Source organism: Wasmannia auropunctata, unplaced genomic scaffold (genome assembly GCF_000956235.1).
Source record: "Wasmannia auropunctata unplaced genomic scaffold, wasmannia.A_1.0 LD335244.1, whole genome shotgun sequence".
NCBI lineage: Eukaryota > Metazoa > Arthropoda > Insecta > Hymenoptera > Formicidae > Wasmannia > Wasmannia auropunctata.
The window spans coordinates 870,205-894,639 of record NW_012027646.1 but is presented as its reverse complement, the minus strand read 5'-3'; the positions used below and the strand labels follow the sequence as shown (position 1 = coordinate 894,639).

General features: G+C 33.9%; 1 protein-coding gene and 1 long non-coding RNA gene across 11 annotated transcripts in view; both read left to right on the top strand.

The window, feature by feature from the left end:
- LOC105457403 (beta-1-syntrophin) overlaps window positions 1-24,435 on the top strand; it is a 193,917-nt gene that overhangs the window by 122,033 nt on the left and 47,449 nt on the right. The window lies entirely within an intron of this gene.
- Window positions 22,929-23,835, top strand: LOC105457405. Its single transcript, XR_975395.1, has 2 exons — window positions 22,929-23,140; window positions 23,424-23,835. It is a non-coding gene; the product is annotated as an uncharacterized LOC105457405 (long non-coding RNA).

The window sequence follows — 24,435 nt, the reverse complement described above, 5'->3', positions numbered from 1 at the left end:
TATATATATATATATATTATATATATATATATATCATTTTAATATATGTACATATATACACGCAAACGCATATTATATTTGTTAAATATACAAAGATTTTGAAAAAATGGACATAGACGTGAAATTAAAAAATACAAGTTTTCAGTATAAGAAGATTTCCGGATTTAGAGAATTTGGTATCGGAATATTTGAAGACACGAGCTATGACACGTGATAATCGGTTTATCGACGAATCTTCATTGATACAAGTGATATCCGGCTCTATTAATGGCCTTTACATTTCCCTGGTTTTATTTTGCATAGGAAAAGTAATAATACGCGAATATCAATTATATTTTTTTGCTGACTGTTTGTTCTCCCCGTCAGATAAAAGGATAAACTTATTATCCTTTACGTATAGCTACGATCGAACGGATTCTTATTATTAAATTTATGGTCAAGTATTAATTGTTATATTTAAACCAGAGAAATTCTTTCAATTTTTATTCTATATATGCTCTGGTTTTTTTATTTTCATTTTTATTTGACAATTTGGAAAATTTATTTTTTTGAAGATTTCTCTTGAAAACTTATGATAAATTTGCCTGATATAAATGGTATTTATCATTGATTAAATTATGGAAATTATCGTAAGAAAGAAGAGACAAGGGAGAAAGGATAAAATTTATATAGTTTATTTATTATAGTTTTAATCCTCACTAAAAGAACATAATAATTTATTTCAACAATCTTTTCTTAATGGTTTCATTTTCAAGGATGAAAAATGAAAAAAAAGAAAAATTGTGAAATTCTCCAATTCTATTATTTGAGCGTAATGATGTTGTAAGAGAATTGTAGGGCTCTTGTAATACTTCGATAATGCATAATGGTCTATTCCATGTTATCGGATTTATAAATTTTTTAAACTTTTAATTAAATATTAATATATGAATACTATGTATGGCGTAATTAATGATGTGACAATGTTTTTACACGTCGAACTTTTGCAAACTTTATGAAAAAATTCAAGGATCCGTTTGATTAAAAAAGAAACATTTTTTATTCTGTAAATATAAAATTTGAATTTGAAAAGTAAAAAATTTTCCAAATTTTTTATACAAATTTGAAGAAATTTGTAATTAAAAAAGATATATAAGCCCAAAATTTTAAAAACTCAAATGCACTTAATTGCAAAAAGGAAAGAGCTTGATAAGATTGAAGCTAAACAATTGTGAAAGTACAAGAAAGTTTCAAAGAAGGCAATACTTTATTCTGATTTATTTTTTATCTATAGTTTATCGAATAATTACGATGTTCACAAAAGATCAGAATGAGCTTTCAGTAAAGCTTAATCAGGCTTTTGAAAAAAACATTGTATTAAACTTCTCGGTTGGGGTTGGCGAGTTACTGTGGAAATTGTGTAATCCTTTCGTTTGTTCCGGATTACGCGGCAGCCGTTTGCCAAAAAGAAAAAACGTAAAATCGGATGCACGTGAAAATGCTATATATATCGTTTTATGTATGGAATGACGAACTCGCCGTACTTTTTAAAATGTTTCCATTAATTTTTTCCATTATGCGTTGTCACGAGTTTAACGTCACATTATCGCGTTGTCACGTCGCGTTTTCGCGCTTTCAAATAGAAGCTTTTGTATTAAATATGATAAAAATGCCTTCCAATTTGTTTGGAATTAACGCGACAGCTGGCTTCGCTAGATAAACGAAGATCTGCGTAATTTTAAACAGCGGAATGTGTGTATTATTCCCAAATAAAAAAATTATTGTTATTAGTGTAACAATATTATATGGTCCGCACATATAGATGAAAATATATTTTAATTTCTCAAAGGAATGAAACATGAATATTATAAAAATGAATATACGTGTATATCATGTATGTAATGGTGCTATCATATATTTAATATATGTATAACTTTAGTTTGAAAAATTATGCGAGAGGTTATCTCAGAAATTAATGAATAAAAGAATCAAGATTTTATTCATTAATTTCTGAGATAACTTCTCGCATAATTCAATTGTTTGTTAGATATTTTAAAGATAAGTTTTTTTTATCAAACTTTTATGGGATTTTGTTTATTGATACCAAGTGAAAAATTCAATTTTTGATTGAATTTGTCGCAAGAGTTGATATACCTTTCTGGACTTTCATTGAGACATAGCGACGCGGCGAATCGACTTCCGCCACTTCTTCCTCATCCTTTTAAAAGATTAGTAGGGCGAGAAGGAGATTTACCGTGGTGAAGGCTTCTTCTTTGCGAGAAAGTGGGCTTTGCGAGAGAAATCCATTGCTTTTATTATTTCAAACGGAGAATAATGGAGTTTTGCACGACCAACGTCGCAAAACGTCGCAATAAGCCGCTTCGTTATCTTCTTATTATCAACCCTGCCGATATCAGCTGTAATTTGCACAAAAATGAGTATTTGCAGTTTTGTTCACATTTTATGTTTCAATACTTTACTGCTTTATTACTAAAAAATATTTTTATCAATGCTTAATGTCCGTGCGTATGTGCGTATATCACATTTGAGGATACATTCGTTAATTATTAACGTTTATTCTGGCATACGCGAACGAATGTAGAGAGTAAAATATTTTTTAAACGGTGTCGCGTCCATCATATATCTAGCACGGTAGTGGTGCTTATTAGATTCACAGTCACTAAATGTTCTCGTGTCGAATGTACGCTTACATATTTTATTATATACGTACATGTTCAGATTTTACAATCGTTGCTTAAATCTAAAATTATATTTCTGTTTTTAGGTTAATCTAAATATATCTAGATTAATCTAATACTGTAAAATAAGTTATTTATTTTTCATTTTACGTTTAATCTTTTATATACCTACTTGTACATCCTAAACATTTGCAGGTATACTGCTTTTATATAACTTTGGGTCATAATGTATAAACTAGCTGGAATGTGTTATAGATACGCGTCCGGCTTGAAAATGCTTAGCGATTGTAAATTTAGCAAGACATATACAAGACGTATATATGTGTATGAGAGACAGTTGAAAAAACGGAGTGAAAGACTGAACATCTGCTTTACGCGTTATTTTCGCAGTAGAGGAATCTTGTTTAATGCACTTAAAGTTGTTTGCACGCTGCAACGGCCAATCCGGGGTACGGAATTAATCAGAGAATCCCGAGTTTTAACCGATTTAACATCCGCTTCGCGGCGTTGCGCGCATTCATCGTTGAAATCAGGACGGTATATAAAAGCTTTTCGTTGTACGTGTTCTCCGTAAAAAGGATACGTGCTAGGAAATTATGTGGCTTTCTGACGGCGACAATTCATTTTTCAAGCTTTCAACGACGCACACTTCTTCATGTACAAAGAACTTTTGGAGTTACTGCCATTTTGTTTGATTTTGCATTGCATATTTGCAAATATATACTTTAACAATTTTTTTACATCATTTTTTTTTTAAATAAAATTAATTTTTCAAGTTGATTTAACTATAAAATAAAATATGAATTTTAAAAATATAAAACTATTTGAAATTCCAGTATAACTAAAGGATGAAAAAGATAATAACAACGGATGAAGCAATAATGTGAAGATGACATAGGCGGAAGCTTGAAAATACTAAAGAAAATTTATCATCATAGTCAAATCATTGAAGTTTTTAGCTTCGTCTTTTAACTGTAAGATCGGTACAAAAGTGTGTTTAATTAATGCAATATAACTACAACGAGCCGTGAACGCTACGATTGCTAAATGTGTTCGTGCACTTACGGCATCGCAAAATGCTTTCTCACTTTGATTATTCAACCGATGTTTTTATAAAGAAGTTTCTTTTACCTGAGAACTCAAAACAGTAAACATAATTATATTAAAAGAGCAAATTAAAAGAACAAGCAATTTAGCGTTTTAGCAGTTTATAGATAAGGAATGATTATTTATTGGACTATTGAGAAACGCTAAGTTTTTTTTTAGGATAAATTAATTAGCAAAATTATTGCAGATGGAATAAAGATTACAATTTAAGATAACCTTAAATAGATGTTTCCAGTTTAAATTTGATATATAACAATATAAATATTTTACGCGCTATATATCAAGTTCTAAAAGTTCTTAGGACAAACTTTAAATTTGAATCTTCTTCCATTTCTAAAATTCTATTAAAATTTTTTTTAGATGGTAGCATAGTAATCCATATGTAAATTTGTCGGTTTATCGTCACGGGCATGTCGATGAACCAATTATCATGATATTCGAAAAAACGAGCTTTTTGTCCTGTCGGGAACAACGATGGCATGGTATTGGCTTGATAAACCTATCGTAGCATCAGCGAGGCAAATCGAGAGAGCGAGCGCATCTTGCGACCGATGAAAACCACGCAATTTCCAATGGCGGCCTCTGCTCCAAAAATTAATGGCCCGATCGGGCCTGTCCGCGACTACAAGAGAGGTTAACGTCGGGGTTGAGTTCCCAATTTCCTGCTATCCTTTTTTTTTTATTTTCCTTCCTCCTTTCTGTCCCGTTGCGCCGCCGCCGTCGCCGTCGATCGACGAAGCGTTTCGCGTCGATGCCATCAAATGCCATAAAATGAAATGTCCGACGATGAAAGCGAATGATGGCGGTGGAGTGAGGCGAAAACGAACGAGCGGGAATGAACAGTCGAGCCAATCGCGATGCACCATCGTTAGACCTGCGTTTGACGCGGGCGTTAAGTGTACAACGTCGTATTGTCGTGTTTAGCAAGACAACTGTTGTTTAACAGTTGAGCAATTCATTTCGGAATATATGTGTATTTCTGTTCTGTTCTAAGGTTGCTATATTCCCTCCTCTCTTTCTCTCTCAATTTGAGTTTTACATTGTTAGAAGAGAATGTGCTATCAATTTCTTTTTAAAAGAAAAATAGTTTACAACTTTCTCATGAAAAATATTCTTTTACAAAGTTTAACGCAAACATTGCACGTTTATAAAAATTAGTTTAGAGAGGCTGTATCTTTTTTCCTCAATTTAATATTTATTTATGGATGTAACATTTTATTTATGACTTTTTTGCGTAATTTATAGAATTAAGAAAGACTTCTTTCTTAAAGTAATTACGAAAAAATTATAAAAATGCTCGTTAATGAAACTTTTAACGCATTAGTATTTTTAGTAGAATGCAATTGAAAGTAAAAAAATTTCTATAAATTAAATTTTTTAAATGCCAATTAAAATGAAGAGAAAAATAATACACACACACGTACATACATATAAAAAATACACACATATCCTATATTCTAAATTTATTTTTTATACCTTTAAAAAGACCGAAGGTTCAGGGTATTAATAAATTGCATCTCATTTTCTGCCATTCTGCTTTGCGTGAATCTAATTTTTGCTCTCGCTTTCTTAGTTTATATTGCCAGCATGATCCATATCCGAGAATCCCTGTTGTCATCAGGGAAATTTCTCCGCGCGAATGGTGTCAGGTCGTTGCGATATTAAACGACACCACGGAGTCGCGTTATAGAGAATCGTGTAATATTCCGTAGACACGTCGCCATTGTTCTAACCGTAGTAAGGTGGCTCCGGAGAAAATAATATTAGCTGAAAGCTTCCTTCGAAATGTTTGCTGAAGAGAGCACGATATCTCCGACAGATTTGGACAAATATTGTCGCGCATTCGTCTGAAACACTACTGAGAGTTGAAAATGCCCCCATGAATTGTATACTGTATATAAAATAGTATACATATATATATATATATATATATATATACATGAAAATATTCAACATATTGTTTAAAACATATTATTTTATTATTAATTTTACTTGTGTACTAATTAATTGTACTAATTGTACTAATTGTATTTATGTTTCTTTATTATTATTGCGTTGTTTCTCTGAGAATGTCCACATAGCATTATGTAACTTTTAATGCTCAAAAATTACATGAATAGATTTTTCTTTAAAAATTTTACTCGTGAAATTTGTATAGACAAGGGAGAAACACTGCGATAAGTTATATAAAAAAGATTGACATTACACGATAAAATGACACGAGCCAATGAAAAGGCGAGTCCGCTTAAAAGCAATTTAGTGCTGCATAGATAAACCAACATAACTTGACATGCTTACAATAACGCTATTAATTTTGGTTGTTAAAGTTATACGAGCCGTGAAACTCAAGAAAAGTAAATATTTGGCTGGTAGCACTTGATGTTGGCGCCCGCACTACCGCGTTCGCGTATCAAGTGGCACGCACTAATTGGCGCCACGCGTACTACTAATATACATAAAGTTAATATTTATCAAGCAAGAGTCCATATCCGCGTTCACTGAAGATACTAGTTGCGCAATATATTTTGTTTGCAATTTTAATCAATCAAGCCACTTAATATTCTTATAAAAATGCATATTGCGATTTCTGTTTTAAAACTCTAACTTGCATTTTATGAAATGAAATTTAAAGAATTTATTAATATTAAATGTAAAATATAATATTGAATGTGTATCATGTATGCTAAAAACCTATGCGCGGCTAAAATTTTTATAAACTAGCGAAAGCAATCTATAAAACTTCATGGAAGACTAATAGATTATTGTTTTTAAATAAATCTACAATGAAAGATTCGTAAGATATGGTTTCTTTTTCTAAACTATAAGTTATATTCAAATTTACTCAATTGCGAAATCAAAGATGTTGCAACGGTAATCCGCAAATTAAAATATTTTCCCAGCAATAATTCCTAAAGCCAAAGATCTTGGCGGTATCTACGAGTAAATCTTTCTTCAAAGCTCTTCTCTCTTTTGAAATAATCTCTACAATATCCTTAACGTAAACCCGCTTCATCAGAATCTATTTTCAAACGTAATATCGTTGACTATGTCCCGGCTGGTATTTGAATCAGGCTGATAGATACCGTAGGACCGTATACCTACTGTAACGGCAGGACCTGTCGATATAATCCTCTTATAAGCGTGAACTCGGGGTACTTAGTCGATTACAAAGATGGTAGACGGCATGGAGAGATGTTATCAAAGAATACAAGTCCGCGAAGCGATCGATTACATCGTTTGGCAGGCTAGATTATGTGGCGTTCTTGCACACCATTGGTCACCTGGGCCCTTCACGAAGACATCAGCTACTGGCTGCAAATCTTATTTGAATTGGAGATGGCAAGTTTACCCCTCGGGTCGAGACTGACGTCGGAGAGTGTAGGCAGCTTAAGAGAGGGAGTCGGTAAGTAGCTTAAGGAAGCTTGCGGGAGGTGAGGACGAGTATGCGGTAGGTTTCGTCCATTGCTCTTGGCTCTCTATTTTGATATCAGCCTTCAAAGACTCACGGCCACGTGTTTGTGAATATTTTATAAAGCAGCCTTTTCTGCCTGCCAAAAGAATATATCTCTTTTCCTCTCCACCTGCACAGATTTTTCTTCTTTTAAAATATTCTTTCATTTCTTCAACTCTGCAGTTTCGCGATAATGTTCTCCTTTGTTTTACATATACAATTCTGAAAGGAAAACGCGGAAAAGAAATATTTATTCGTAGACTTTTAATAATACCGTATTTTTTGGTTTCTCAAACTCCGTAAAGACGTTTTTATAACTTATCGATTTACCGATTGACTCTCAATTTAAACTCTTTGGTTTTTTTGTTTTATACTAATATGAGATGTTTTATTACATTATACGAATTCTTAGTTTTACAAATTTTTCAAGATTCTTATTTAAGATTGTGAACTATTATACAGTAGTGAAAGTTCTTTATCAAGTCAGTGAAGCAAGTGTTGCAACTTTCTCTGGCCCGCGTTATCTCGATTGCCAGCCGTGTTAAAAACAAGGGCGGAACAACGTAGGAATCTCGGGTATATAAAATTGAAATATGGATCCGCACGGACGTGGATATTCGTGTAATCGTATCCGTTGTTCGCCTCTGCCAACCCCGCGATCTTTGGACCCTCAGATAGTAGTGATGGGGAAATGGAAGTACTTATTGAAAAGTTGGCGATTTACGAGCGAACTTCTCGGCTGCATTAGAACGCGTATAGCGATAAATCGAACCTACATCGAATCGCGCCAGCGGGGATGTACACGAGCTGTACAAGAATAAGGTGCATCCTGCTGTTCTGGAGAAAAAGAGAGGCGATAAACGCACGTGCGATAGTAGAGTGGAATTATTTGAAGTATAAAGCGATCGATCCTCGCAACCTTTAGACTTTAGGTCTACATTCAGATTTAAAATTCTTTATCCTGAATTTCTAGCTAGCTCTCTTCTAATTGAAATATACTATAACGTTCTGCAGCCCTGGCCTCTGTACGCTGAGATTTTTGAGTTGTAACGTCTTGAGTAAATCATTTATCATTTTTGAAACTTTTAATTCTTCTTTATTATCAATTAAATGATTGCTATAATATATTAATATTGATATTAAAGTTTTTCTGTGTCTGGCAATTTGTTTGCAATATAATCTAGCTATAACGCGTGTAAACGTGTGTAAAGGTACTTGTAATATTTCATACATAATGCTATGCGTATGTTATTCATGGCATGCTTTTTTTTACGGTTTACTTTTGACACTGTACATCGCACTTTCAGCTAGTACACGGTAGCACCATAGGTGTATTTACAAGTTTGTGACAAGAATTGAAGCGAAATAAGAGGGGTCGTGTTTACTTTGCCGAGTTGGCTCATTGTAGCCGAAACGACTTCAGAAGGAACTCTACCCGATTCGCAAACATTTCTTCTTCTCAATAGAGAATCTTTGAAAGCGGAAAATATAAAGCGGGAAATAGAAGTGAGAGGATTTATCAAATTTTAAGAAAAGAATCCAATGTTTAAAGATTTCATGTAAAAGTTTAATAATTGAAAACAATTTAAAAACTTAAAAATTTTATATAACAATGTAATATTTGAATGCAAAAAATAGGATACAAAATATTTTAAATTTTGTTTTGATCGTATTTTGACTTTATATACATTCGATTGTGCAATTATTCCTTTGTAATAGCATTTACATGAACAAAAATGTTTCACGAGCACGAATAAAAAAATTAATCAGAGCAATTGTTTTCTTTTGTTCTGTATTTTTTTCGCTTTAATTATTTCAATATTTTTACTTTATATGTTTAATCATATATATATAATATCTATTATATTATCTATGTGATTAAATACTCTTAATGTATTCTGTTTATTTGTCAAAAGCCAACAATATATAATAACTTGATATTCTAAACTAAAGCTTTTCTTGCCCCTATCTCACAATTCTTCTTTCTTCACGTATATCTTCTTGATTCGAGACATTCAAGATGATGGAAAATACCAACGGCGGTGCTTGTCGTGGGATCGATATCGAATTCCGCGCACAAGGACGCGTAAGCACCTTCGCTCGGACTATTCCGGCATTTTCGCTGGCGTTTTCAAATTTCCCGCCGGACCAACGGTGATGGCAGTAGCTGGATAATAGCCACCACATCGTCTTCCGAGGTCACAAGGGTTGCGCGACAAGCAGAGATGGGGGGTCGATACTAGACGTTTCTCGTCACCGATTTTACTGGCCATCATTTCGTCTGACTTTAAAGTGCAAAAGATGACACGGTAAATCGATGGTGCTGCTGTTGAATTTAAATTTGTCGAGGGAATTAAAATGTCTTCGTGTGAATTAAACATTAACTTTATTATTGTCTCATCAGCTTCGCTATTATCTCAAATTCTGATTGTACAATTGGCGATAATTTAAAATCTTAACTTTATGATCAATTTAATGATAGAAACTCAATAAACAGAGCTTTCAATCATGCAATATACGGTACGCGTTTTTTATTTATTAATCATTACTCATTATTAAATGAGTCCGAATCGATTTGTTCAGAAAATGTACAATTTTAATTTTATATACGTAGATTAATATTTTGAATTAATATAATTTTAAAATTAATTTTAATATTAGACTTGTAATTTAATTAAAAAATTGTATGGTTTTAAGAATGAACTATGTCTCTAAAACCTCTAAAACAAGATTGTAACATTTTACACAAATCATTTCGAATGCGTTGCTGCACATATTTGTGCGAATTCCTTTCACGTATTTACAAAATTTTGTATAAGAGTACAAGAATGATGATTTGGATTACGTCGATAAACTTATTGGCTTACTTCATTTGCGGTTATGTAACTGTTTCATGTTTAGCTCACATGGGACTTTTAAATAAACGAAGTGCCAACGAAGCAAAAGCAGCATCAAAGGATGAATCTGCGGCGCGGAAACCCGATGGCATTGAACACGGCTTATTAACTTGCGACAGAATTCGAATTCAAACATCATCGAGCCAATTCTGAGTGAGGTAATTGAATGAAATCCAATGGACTGGAAAATGGAGTTTTATGAAACGAATATATTGGCTCTTTTACGGATGTGTTGTAATTAAAATATTGTTCCGATCTGGTACCTTTATATGCAGTTGTTATTGTGATTCAATGCACATTTTACCAAGACGTAATATTTAATATTTGTATATAAATATTCTTGTTCTCTAATGGCCAAAGTATGTATGTTCAATAAGTATATGGAGGATCGAGAAGTTTTAATCATCCAGGAAAAAATATTGTGATATTAGAAATAATTTATTGAAGAATATCTCAAAGAATTCTCGAAATTGCATAAATTTTATAGTAATCTGATATATGTATATCTGATATGTATATACATATATCATATATATTGTACACGTTTACGTACATTAATGTTTTGAAAATGATAAATGAGAGATATAAGTGTATATATTAGTATTGCACAAGTTTTTAAATCTATGCGTTGAAATACTTGATGTTCGAATGATTTTTGCAATTTTCGATTTACTGAAGCATCACATTTAGGTATACGAATCATTTTTCTTACATAGAACATGACACTTGTCTAAAGCAAGAGATTAACACGCCTTTCAAAACTATTGCTCATGTTTCCTTCTTTGCAATTTTATGTCTGTTACATTTTCAAAGCGCAGCTTCGCTTTTTTTCACATGGGACATTTCGAATGACGAAACCAAAAACCTAGCTCATCACTCGCTGACCCGCTATCGTATGCCTCTGAATACACCGGTGCGGCCTGTCCGGTGTTGAGATGGCACGCCGTTACGGCCGGAGTTTGAAGTGCACGCGAGCAACGTCGGTGCACAACTTGAAATTGAGTTGTCATCCACTCGCGAAGTTGTACGGTGCCTTTATAATGTTCCCAGCGACTGTAACGCGGAAACTATTAGGTCCGAGGCCGGGTAGTCCTGTCAAGACGGGGAAATTAACCCTTCCGCCGAAGCCGCGGCCTGAGCGAAATCGCTCTTTCCGCTTAGTCTGTTAGTAAGCCAGATTGCTTTCTCTCTCTCTCTCTCTCTCTCTCCTTTTTGTATATTTTATATTATTTACACAATGCGTTTTTCTAAAAGAACATTTAGACATTAATATATATGTATATAATAAAGTTTTAATCTTTTTATTATTATCCAAATAAGCAGATCAGTTCATAATTAATATAGAAATGTGTTCTTTTCGAAAAACTATCTAGCTTCTTTCAAAACAATCCAACATTGCTGACATTCGTTAATGAGAAGTATTTTTCGTGTTTAACGTGGGGCTATCTTGCCGACAGTACTTTGCAGACTCTTTTTCACTCTGTTCTCCCACCACCCACTGCCGATCCGATCCCTCAGGGCTGGTAACGTTCGTTATCGCTTAAAAGTGTGGAAGAAGAACGAGCGTGCAAGTGGATACTTTATATAAGAGACGGCGAACGTTTGTTACCGCTGGTTTCTTCGCCATCCCGCGGGGATTGGGACGACCGGATGCGCGTAGTGTTGTGTTTAGGCAGGTTTTTTGCGTGTTACTCGTGCATTCGTTCGGTGACGGCGCAAATAAGCAAGAAAAATTTAATTATCCATTCTACCTAGTGGAATCAAATTTCACATTTACATAGATATTCTATAATGCATTAAGAAGAACGAACGAGATTCGTTTTTCCATTATCTGTTGTTCCAATGTTTGCATAATTTTTTTTCCCAAGCTTTATCCCGAGCTATTTGAATTTATATAAGATATTGTTTACCACCCCTGAGAGGAAAAATTGTTTAAGGATGAGTTTTTCGAAAAGAAGCGACATATAGACATATGAAGAAAACGAATTTGAGGAATTTTTCGTTGTATTCCACTGCCTGAAGTCGCTGATGCCATATTTTGTCAACACCGTGCGATATCTGCTCCAGCATCCTTCTTCCTCGTAATCCTCCCACTCTCTCTCTATGTAGAAGATGGAAAAGATGATGGAAAAACAAGAGTAATAGGATAAAAAAATGTCAACGCCGTCGACTTCATGTCTTGTTAAAATTTTTTCTACGTTAAATTTTCCTTCTATTACAGTTAGGATTTTTAATATCGATAGACAGATACGTTCGAAAAACAACGATGACGAAATGCAAGCACCGTCCTCTTCTTCTTTTTTCCTAACTTTCTGTTCTCTGTTCATTTGCTATTGAGAATAAAAAATGTGTTTTCATTTAGCGTGGTTTCCTTATTTAGTTGACTTTCGAGTCTGAAAACTTTGCAGCTGTGATGTCGGCAACAGGGATAAAGAAGGGAATATATATATATCGGGTCATTGCGATATAACGTTGAAAGCGAGTGAGACCTCCATTCCTTTTTGCTTATTGCCCTCTCCTTCTCTCTCGCTGCTAGAAAAGAGCGTAGAGCGTGTGCCATTAAAGTCGGTCGGGAATATTATAGCTAGTATACGAGTGCCCGTTATGGAAGGATTTGCATTCAACTTCGATAACGATCGGCGCAAGTTGTATTAACGTGGAATAGAGTGTATGTACATACATCCAGTGGCACTTCGTATTTCGGATTTACTATAGGATTTTACAATCAGGCTTTTTAGTTTATTACTATAATATGTGCGAATTTCCTAGTCTCGAGGAAATGTGAAGCTTTAGTGTGCGTTAGGCAGGGCTCAAGTTCGAAACAAGTGAAATCGAAATAGTTGATCTCAGTCTAAATCTACCTGTATATGGTGATTTATGTTGATTAAAATGTTCGAATAATAAAGAATTATATTACACTTTATAGTCTCTCTTTTATTTTATTTTGGCAATTATTATTGGTATTTGTTTCATTAAATATTTCATTATTAATAAGAATATTCTTTAGTTACAAAAATCTTATAATTTAATTTTTCATTCCTTTTTTTTTATTTATGTTTTTAAGAATACGTCGTTATCTTTCCACAAATCGTATCAACAGTGCAATTCAACGTCGCGTCGTCCGAAACCTGCGGCTGAACTCGATGCATTATTCCTCCTGAATTCTGCAGGAGCGGATAATGTTGGGGAGTGAACAGAATCTCCGACGGGAACCCATTTCGCAATGCTCGTTCTCAGGAGATCGGAGTTTATCCGTCCATAGAAAACTTGCCTCGGTGAGTGCTTCGCCGTTGAAGTCGAGTGTTGTCCGAACTTCGGCATCGACATAGGAATCACGATTCCACTTGTTTTCGTAGGTTAAGCCCTGTTTACATGACGCTGCGGCTAGTGGAGCAAGCTAAATACAAGAGATCTTCGCTAGTGTCCTTTCATAAAGCATAAACAGTTTATATGTAACAGGTATGCATTAGCTAATATTTGGATTTTATCGTTGTTATGCTTCATAACGAGAATAATCAAAACTTTAATAGGGATTATAAATATATAGTAGAATATATATACTCAACAACAAGAGTGAAACGCCAACATTTTCGTGCTAATGTTTAAAATATATACTCTTTTTCAACGTTTATTGAATATTCTGAAACATTTACAGTGACTATACTCAGTGTCATACTGTAACTTTTAACTCTGTTCACAATTATCTAAAAATTTAAAGATATTGTATTGAATACTGGACCGGACTTGTCTCTTTTTACAGATTTTTTTGTAATTTTTTGTAAATCGGTCTTCATGTTACGTTTGCTTTTCTGCGGGACGCACTCGTACCAGCAAAATATTTTTCTATGAATACCGAATGTAGCGGTGAATTCGATCTTCCCGCGTTGACGTACATGTCAAATGTCGCCGCGATCCGAACTTTGCCTATCATCTGTTCCCCTATCAGTGTTGTGAATCTCTAATTCCATCTGAATTTAAAGCGGTGAATACGTGTGACGAATTAAAATGGTATATTTGATACTAGTTTCTTCAATCGTTAGTCATTGCTCGGTATTCGATGGATTTCCGATCGATACAGACGATAGAACGGTGCGAATTAACATATAAATGGCTGATTCGCAATTCGGGCCGATAACGAGCGTAAACGGGGCAGCGCTTTTTCTATTTTACCTTTGCTCTCTATCCGCTTCTCGACCTTTTCTAATTTTAATTTAATTTTCTTTCGTATTAACCACTATTTCCATTTTGCTAGAATAGAAAGGAAATTATATATCCTATATTAATTTATACACGATATTGATATGAGCTTTGGAATCTGGCTGAAAGATATAATAAGTACAAAAACGAAATATAATAAATCTAAAAAGTCTAACCATTTCAACAGTAAAATCTTAATGTTTAACATTTTGCCTACATTGTGTTGCAATACTGTCAAAAATTTTAACTATAGACGAGACTAAAAAAGTTATACATTGAATTGCGTATGAACAATTGTATACAACGTCGTCGGTTCATGACGACTATCTGCGGTAGACTCAAAATTTATTAAAATTAACCAATTTTATACTACAATACATTATTACATTAACGTAACAGCATCGTTACGAGATTGGCGAATTTGTAATAGCACTGAAGATGACCCAATGTAGGTCGCAACGTCTGTAATATTTTTAATATATATATATAATTATGGCTTAGCATTTATATATTTGACTTGCCTTATAGCTCTTTATTTTAATCTTTTTGCTTTGAATTTTATTGATTTTAAAAAAGCCATTTTCTAATTTAGTAATGTCGAATCTATATGTATCGCTTTTTAAATTTAATTTTTGTTTGCCCATTTGAGCTGTAATATAACTATATATAATAGATACTGTTAGAAATAAGTACAAGCTTGTCGTTTGTAACTTTGAAACATTTTTGGCAAGATACTCGTAGAATATACGCCTATTATATCTTTGTATCTTTTACAATGTAAAGTTCGAATGTGCTCCATATATAGATCGAGCTAGAATTGTAAGATACAGAGAGTGGGATATTTAAGAGATAGACGCGTGCGGAGAAGGGAAGCAATTTGGAAGAAGGAGGCGAGATTCTGCGAAAATAAAGGGAGACAAGGCACGAGACTATAAACGTTTTATCTCGCTCGATGGGACGCTACGGCACGCCAATGGGGTGGCTGGTTCGTGCCTTCGTGTTTCAGTGTGGAAAACACAATTACCGAGTTACTCCTTTTCTCACTGGTGCTTGCCTTCCTGCTCCCACTCATCTGCCCGCCCGCCCGTCGCGTAAAAGCTGTCGATGAGGGTGAGTCTTTAAGGTGCTGACCTCCAGCATTCACTACGGTGTATCCGCTTCTGTGAGTGAGAGTGCAAGGATGAGAGTGAGAACAAATGAACCACCGCCCGGAAACTTATTCCTCTTTTGTGATGCGGCACGGAGCAAGATGTAATCCTAGTTTCCGTGAATCTCTCTCTCTCTCTCTGTAATATTTCCTAGCAAGATTTTAAATAAAATCTATACTTATCCATGCTTATTTTATAGATAATTTGGATATTCTAAGGTTGTGCTTATGTCGGTCGTTATCGTAAATAACTGCGTCGTTTAGTCTTTCCAAAAATGTGTGTACATAATATGTATGAGACGTTATTTAATTACACAAGAAATTTACCAGCCAATTTGGCTTTTATTAAAACATTTGCTTCTTATCCTGATTTAAGTGTTACGAAAAATGTTTTATGGAACATGATTGGAATCATTCTCTGCTATGAGTATGGCAGAGCGTAAATGGAGCTATTGGATAACATAAACTTTAATATGTGTCAAAGAGAATTGCAGTTTTATGGGAAATAACTTCCCATCAGTGTTGTCCCCTAATATGACATATAAAGCAATGTAACAGTTCCTGTAAAAGATAGAACAAAATATTGCATCCCTATGTACCCAGCTATATTATAGAATCGATAGTGATGTAGTGCTGTTTTTAAAAATTACTTTGTGTCAGTTTATTTAAAGGAAGGAGGCAATATCACATTAATACTTTTTTTTTTCATCAACAATTTCGATCGGATATCATGTATCCTAGGTACATCCCTTTAACAATCGCTTTAACGAACATGTGTCTAATTTACTTTTAGTTATTATCAATTTACCTCTTTCAATGAATTTTAATGTAATGATTGCACACTTTTGCAAATAGGAAAATGTGCTATTTTACATTTTGGAAAGACCTCATGGTACAAGCATGGTTTGTTCAGAGTAACGAATAGTTGAAGTGCCGTACCCTGAAAGGTCTGGCGGCACGCTTAATAATCGTTGAAGTTTGCGGCGCGCTGTAAGACACGCCCCATTGTTACGCGAGTTCCATGCCTATACATGAGCAACGTGGCTGAGCACGCGGCGAGCGGTATTTGCATACGTTCGTTTCGTTAAATTTAGAAGTAATGATCCAGCCATAAAAGGAATTCAAATAATGAAGCGCATATGAATATAAAGCTCAACAATACGGTTATCACAGTGATTCATTATTATTTCAGACTTTTTACAGGCGGGAATGAGCTTTTTTCATGAATAATTTCAGCAACAATTGTGAGGAGGTTTGATGAATGAGTTAAAAGATCATTTGTTGAATAATGCTCTTATTATAATACGTACTTGTATTCTTTGTAACAGGTTATCAATATCAAGAGTTGTTTACAAAGTTATTTTCTTCATTCTTTGTAAGAAGAATTCTTTTTATCAAAATTTCTTTTTATCAAAAACGCAGTATTTATATGAAATTGAATCGAGAAACTATGTATCGTAACATGTATCATTTTTATATATCAAAGTATTCTTATTCCTTGTTGAAAAGAATGCTTTTTCTTCTGACGCGATTCTTTGTGAAATATTGCACGTTTGTACGACGCGAAGTACATTTTCATCGAATTTCGCCGCGAGGACTCGCACCGACAGTTTTTCCGACGTATTTCCTTGACGCCTTATGTATTTAGCGAATAGATGTGTCGGAAAGGAACGCTAGGCGTTGAAAATGAAGTCGGATCTCTGGCAGTCGAATCACGTAGTTCTACCGATAATTAGGAACCAGAAAGGGAGATGATGGAATTTGGTGACATAGGTCATAGGAGGTACCTTGAGATAATCGAAGGACACTGATTGTTAAACTTTAGTTGAATAATCTTTAAGAGAAGAGTCTATTTCTTTCTTAATTTCTTAATTATATAAATTTGCGATTGTGAAGCAATCACATTTTTAAAAGATTGAAAAGAATTTAAATAAAAGAAAAAAAATATATATATATACAATTCTCACGGTGTCATCTATATAACTTAACAGTATAGAATTATTGCTGCCAAGCTGCATTAGGATGAAGTACATGATGAAAACTGTAAAGAAAAGAAGAAGAAGAAGAAGAGAAAAGTTATCTCTCTCTGGAAGGATAATAGGAATTCGGTGTGTCGAATAGGGACAGGTTTAGATATCCAGAGAAGGCCGGTCGTAATGTCGCCCTATTGTCCTGTGCGGCATCGCGAATCCGAAACCTTGTTAACTCTCCGGAAACTGTTAACAGCGGCACGTTCGACAGCCGTAGTCTACTCTACCATTCGCCTTCCGACCAATCCGACCCAAATCACGGATGCCATGAACCAACGTTACTTCGTACAAATGGCCCAGTGGCGGCTCGTACATACAAACGAAGATCCGTCCGACCGAATAAATCGCACGCCGCAGCGTCACGAATAGAACTCGCCACTTCAAACTGGACCATCAGCGCAAAAACGAATTGCGAGATCGATGAAAAATATTGAATCGGTCACAACGGGTGTAGTTTTAGTTTGATTCTAAAAAATTGTATGCAACTACACATAATTTTACCTCGGTACTCATGCACACAATGTAAAGTGTTGTATTTTATATTAGAATGGAGAATTTTTAATTTATCAGGCTTTATTGATTTTTTTTAAATTTTTGGCTTATTTCGGTGAAGAATATTTTGTTTAAAAGAATCTTGTCTAAACATGTCACGTGCGAAGCAATATAGAGTAGTATGTAGCGTGAACAGCGTGAATCAAGTGTAATGATGCTTGGTGCTCGGAGAAACTCGCGTTTGAGAACGCTTCATATCAGCTTCTGGCGGACAATTGAATCCCAGCAGTAGGCCAATCGGCGATCTGATCGAATCGTAATATCGTATGAAGTGTATACACAATGTACATCCTGTATCGGCAGGGATAGAATCAAAGGGGTGGCGCGAAGGGTGCGCGACAGATAGAATAGGATGGACGCTGGGTGTGACTAGATTCCAATCTACGTCCACCATATACAGTTGTATAGTTTACAACCTGGTCTAACCTTTTAGCACGCAATATATATTTTAAGCGTATTACAGGCTTCAACGCACGACCATTCTCGCGATAAGTTTCATTTCGCAATACCCTTTTCTTTGCTTCTTTGAGGATATTGCGCTCATTTTCTTTCTTTTAGTTTTTTTTTTAATATTCTATCTCAATTTTCATAAAAACTATTGTAAATTATCGTAGCTAATATGGAATTTTAATATTATCAAGTCTAAATTATGGATTTCTTTAGTGACCGTTATTGACCACCGATGGTTTTCGGCTCAGCGTCATCTATAAGTTAATTTTGTTCAATAAATTTTATCGATAGATGTCGCATATACCGAGTAATATTTGCATTTAATACTCGCGTTGGAAGAAGATTAATTGATATATCTATATACATTTTGAAAAACTACTATTTAATTTATGCGCATAATATTATGTTTATTATTTGATTTGATTACTGAAAATAATATTAAATTTGTCATTTGCAGTCATTTTAATTGTTGTTTTAAACAACGTGTAATCGATTTTGATCTTTTAATTAGTTGTTCTATAAATGTAATATTTCTGTCAGCGCATGTCATTCTTTTACGTTAAAATCTGCGAACTACCGGCTGTACCAATTCGCTCCAGGATTTTCGACTTTTGAGAGAGAGAGTTAGGGCGAGAAAGGGTGGACTCAGCAGGGATAATGTTTTAAGCCCCGACGAACGTTGTTGAAAATGCTCGTTACTGAATTCACTCTCTACGTATATAAAGACTAAATGCTTATATACGAGGTGTTATGGCTCGTCTCGTTCGCTCGCCGCAATATTCATCTTCTCCATCGTTAATTCTCATCCTGTCTCGTTTTTACGCATCATCGGCAGCGCAATCCGTGCAAATTATCTTTTTCCTATGACATGTGAACTTTATGAAATTTAATTACACGGACAATTTTTAAGTTTTATGCCATGTTGATTCTTTGAATTATAAGTCTTTTTATCTTATTGTTAAATCAATTTTTTTGATATAATTGTAAATACGAATAATTTATATTGAACTTTTTTTATGTCATAAAATCGTTTTAATCTTTTTTTATATATGTGAAAGATATTAAAAAAATTTGAGGTATCAGTGCAATTACAAGAGTAAAACATGTAACGATGGCAGTGTCCAAAGCGGTTTACGCCGCAAACCAATAAATAAAAAAGGAACTTATAACGGACTCGTCTATATGGGATTAAAATGACCATTTATTGTACAAGGTACGAGAGAGGTCGTTTTATGCCTCTCCACCTTCCATCGCTATTTCGTTTTCTCTACTTGCCCGTTTATTACTTTCTACGCGTATTAAAGTCGCCTGTATCAGCCACTTAGGATCGCGCGAGCAATCTCCTTTGCGTACACACACGCGGTCGTTAATGTCGGAGTTATTACAACATTTCGTATCCGGCGCACTTGTACACGCCATTTCACGCTATATCTGCTCAGTTTAATCATCGTCGTTACAAAAGGACTGTGTCAAGTCGGAATGTGTTGGAAAGAATAGAAGAAAGTGTTTTTTTAGGAATATACAAGTATATACGCTCATTTAACTCACTTTCGATTTCTGATAACCTCGTTAGATATTATAGCTTACATTTATTTAACTATTTGACTATTTCTCAATTGCCTTTATAATACACATTCATATTTTGCTAACTAGAAGAATTGAGATTTTTATTTAAGTAATTATTTTATTGAGAAAGTTAGATTTTAATATCTACAACAGATATGCAACAGCATACGATTCCAATTTGTTTTTTGTTGTTATTTGGTATTAAAAAAAGTTAAAATTAATATCCTTAAAACATATTACAATCTCGCAAGTGGTTTCACTTGTGAGCAACGAAAGGATTTAGAAAATCGGGTTGCATCAGGGAGTAACGAAAATAGCAAACGAGAAAAAAGAAGAGTGACAAGCGATGACGGTACACGAGGGGGTGAAGAAAGACGGGGTTGGATGCTAGTCAGTAGCAAACAACCCGCGCGAAAATTTCACTGCACCGAGTTTTCCCATTTCGTGTCCGCCCCATTAATGTCGACCGTTCGCTCGCATTCGCTCGCACTGCACCGGTGTGCGAAAAGCCCAATCGTGTTTTATTCGACGATGTTCTTCTCTAACTGAGGGAGAAACAAGAAAAGGCGATACGTAGCAATGGAATCGATATTCCTAGTTTTATAATTTATGTTTATATAAGAAATTTAAATAAACTTTTGTTGAACAGATCTAAGATTTATTCACTAATCAATTACTTATTAGTTCAAACTTGATTGCGTACAAGCATTTTTTATTTTTATGAATTTATGTTATTATTTAATTATTCTATCAAGAATTTTGATTTTATATATCTTACTTCAGTGTTTGATTTTACGTAATCATCAATTGTCATAAAAAAGTCACATTTCTTGCTTTTTTACTGTTTTACAATAAATTATTTGTGTTTTCTAATTTTTTTCCAACATAAAATTAATATATTCAAATTTTTATTTGTGTTATTTTATAAATTTTTCTACAATATTATAAAATAAATATCTAAATTATAGATTAAACAATTATAAATAAGAGTATTACATTACGACGTCAATGACACAAGTTTTCATTTGTTAGATTATATCGTATTGCTGATTTTATCGCTATACATAAAATAAAATGAAAATAAAGTGAAGAATAGTTATAAGTAAAAAAGAAAACGCACAGCAGAAAAATAGAGAACAAACGATAGAGTGTGCTGGATGTGCTAGTGTAATTTCGTAGACTGAAATAGATGACATTAGAGACGACTAAAGTTTGTGCGAATTCGACAGACATCGCGTATCATCGAAAAGTTTGAAAGTTCATATTCCTCGATATATCCATCTAAAGACCTAGGGGCATGTAGGAATGAGAAGATGGACGCACGTTTATGTGTATAGGCACACTAGAGAGAGAACATGGGAAACTATTTCTTCTACAACTGTAAAAAGTTTGTACACTGCTAATTTCTAAGGTGATGCTGTACGTTTGCTGCCGGCTGTAAGCACAAGAGGGAAATAAAAGCACGATCCTAGACGAATCTCGCAAAACGCCCGTGAAATGCGATACAGCAATTAAACGATTATTAAACATGTTTTACCTAACTTTACATATTAGCATTTCAAATATATATAGATACTTCTAAAATTTCTCAAAACTTCGATTCGCTAAGATCTACCGTCACAATGGGATGCATAGATATATTCTAGGATTTATTTTTAATCTAAATTATATTAATTGGAGCGTTATATTAGATATAACGTATATATGTAAGCAAGCAAAAGAGAATATATATTAATGTGGATAACATATAATAGAATAACCCTTAGTGAACAGACTGTACTGTGATAAACTGTGTGATAAAAATTTTGAATTTGACCTGACCATCACTTCTGGGTATTTTTTTGTTTGTAGGTATACACGTCTACATTGGTTAAAAACCAACAAAAACAATAAAAATAGATAAAACATAAAAACAATGTGATTCTTTATTTTATTGTAGATTTAACATCGGTAAGAAATTTGTCGTATTCTAAAAAAAGATATTTTCAGTTTTTTTACGTTATTACGAATTTATTTAATTATCACCCTTCAAATATTCGAGAATCGTAGTTAAAAAATATATAAATATTCCCTTGAAATTATAGAAAGAGAAGGCGAAACTATCTCGAAGTGTAGGAGTAAAAATCGAGTTTGCAGTGTGTCGGTGTGAGATTGAAGTTGGCCTTATTTCCATAGCAATAAAAAAGTCCTTTCGCCATCCCCTCAAGTAACCTGTTTTAGCAAAGCCCTGCAATTCCTTCCCTGTCCGTCCACCATTTCCTAACTCGCTGAATTGTTATTTACATGATAATCCAAACATGCGGCCTAATAGATGGAATAATTATGCAAGCGCTCGAAGATTTTCTTTCTCGTATGCGTGTCACGCAAGCAAAATTATGATTTGCTATATCGTAAAGTCAATAATAGACAAAGCATTTGCGAGTCGCTCATAATATCTGAAATTTATCAAGCAATATACTACCTATGTTAATTAAATTAACTAGCATTGATAGTACACGTATTATAGTTAGTGAAATATTAATTAATCGCATACACCAATCAAATAATGGAGATAATGTTGCCACATCGATACTCTTAACACAACAAAATTTATTTTAGAACGAATACTCGCAAATTCAACGAAATATTAAGCAACAATACGTTACTCTTGTCACATATGTGTGTTATATGTATATGTGTTGCACATAACTTGATATTGGTTGATGTTGTTGCTGCCAGCTCTCCCTATATTGTGAATTAACTGTGTCAATCGACCGTGTGCGAGCCAGTGTATTGAACATGTGGATCGATTCACATGTCCCTTTAGCACATGTGAGGCACGAAAGGGGAAAGAAGATTAATGATGTGCGCGCGGAACTCGAAGAGCAACAGGAAACTACGTTCGACTTCTTGCTAACGATGAATCGTCGAAGGATAAAAGTTGACGCGTTTGTTGCGCAGTTTAGGGATGCGCAGCCAGCTTCTAGTAGCAAGAAGCGATTTCCATCTTCAGGTTCATTCGACAAGCGGAAATAAGCAGACAAGCGGATTTGAGATTGAGAAGAAAATAAGATTTATTTGATATTGTATGTGATACACCGAAAATAGTATTTGTCGTACCTATATAATTTGCTATGTAAAACTTGGGAAAAATTAAAATTTGAAGGTTAATAATTATATATGTACGTACATTATATAATATTAATAAGCAGATGATATTTATTGATATTATTAACTTTGAATATTTATCGAAACTTGTTATTTTTTACGATATTTACTAATGCAAGTGCAACTGAAGCATTCAATATTGCATATAAAAGTATCGACATTTCCATCGAGTCAGACGTAACTGCATGGTTATATCACTAGATACATCTGCAGACTGTGCGACACTGAGCATGGCAGAAACGAAACGAGTGCTTCAAGGCTTCCGAGATGGATTCCTGAGGATCCTTGAGAAACTCTTCCGCTTCCTGGACACGTGTGGCCTGCTTCTACAGAATTTTGCTGTACCTGTACACCTGTGCTCACGTCCTGTAAAGCTGAGAAATGATGGATCGTCTTTACGGTACTTCAAGCTGAGAAAGTACAACGAGCGAATAAGGATCTGACGCGTTAATTCGTTTGGAGTTGTTAGAAAAATGACGACGATAGTTTTTCAACCGAAAAGAACTCTGTAACCTCACAAGTGCTATCTTAATTAATCTTTTCGCAACAATATCAAAATGAGATATTGTTTTTCGTTTATCTGCGAGAATAATAAATCTGAAATTGCAGCCTACATTGATCAGACTTTATTCAAGCTTGTTATGTTGTTTTCAACAAAATTTCTTTTGTGTATGAAAAGGTGATATTTATTGTATTTTATTTCAACATATATACTATTATATATATATATATATATATATATCTTTTATAATAAATTATATAAAGTATTATACATATTACTTTTCTAGGTTTACTTCTATAAAAATATATTGGATTTTGTTCTTTCTCTAAATGTTTATTCTTGTGGACAGAATGTATCTATAAATAATCACGTTTAATGAAACCGGCAAACGTCTTTCTACGTAATTAAGGGAACCTGTGTAATCTCACAGTGATGTACCCTTAGTCGACAGTTAAAAGACGGAGGTATTATATCAACGACGTAACCGCGCTGCTAACTGCTTTATGGATTCTTATTTTTTAAAGCATTAAAGAAGATTGTGAATGTTATAATTAAAGTCATTAATTCTTAAAATATTACATTATAAAAATATAACTATTAATTTTTTTACAGAAAATAATTATGTATAACAACAGTGCAGTTGACTAGTACATTTAATCCAGAAAATTTTAACAAATCAAAAATTCTTTAAAATCTTTTATTGCAAAATTA